The following is a 582-nucleotide window of genomic DNA, read 5'->3' as shown; positions in this document are numbered from 1 at the left end:
GTAGTTAGGTGATTGGAAAATGTGGTTAAGCGTTTACACGACTTATATTTTTCACTAAAACCCTGCTTGCTCATTCAATTTATAACGAATAACATATGAAGTCGAGAACCAAATCGAATTTTTTAGTTTGATTCATTCTTTATCGAAAATGAATTCTGGTTCTATCTTAATCAAGCTTCTGTATAGTACACACGGCACGGGTGGTTTACAAACACGCAATCCACTGGGAATTATTAACAAAAAAATCATCGGGAATGGGGTTGCACCTCGGGAATGGAGTTGCTCGTTTACATTTATAATGTCAAACTTTTCTGTCACGTATTTGACTGCACAATAAGTTTGCTTATAACGGAAATAATTGCCTGAATTATTTCAAGAAGAATGGGACCATGATTTGGATTCCATCGGAGATAAAGATAGACACGAATTGTATCACTGTACGTACCAATGGTACAATGGACCTTAGAAATGTTATTGTAATTATAATGGAAACATAGTCATGAGGAAAACACTTATAAGTTAAAAGTAGGCCTACTATACATATGTACTTTAAACCGCCCTATTTATCATTGTCTATATCAT

This window comes from Mercenaria mercenaria, chromosome 9 (genome assembly GCF_021730395.1).
Source record: "Mercenaria mercenaria strain notata chromosome 9, MADL_Memer_1, whole genome shotgun sequence".
NCBI lineage: Eukaryota > Metazoa > Mollusca > Bivalvia > Venerida > Veneridae > Mercenaria > Mercenaria mercenaria.
The sequence above is the reverse complement of the archived record's forward strand: the minus strand, read 5'-3'. Positions refer to the sequence as shown.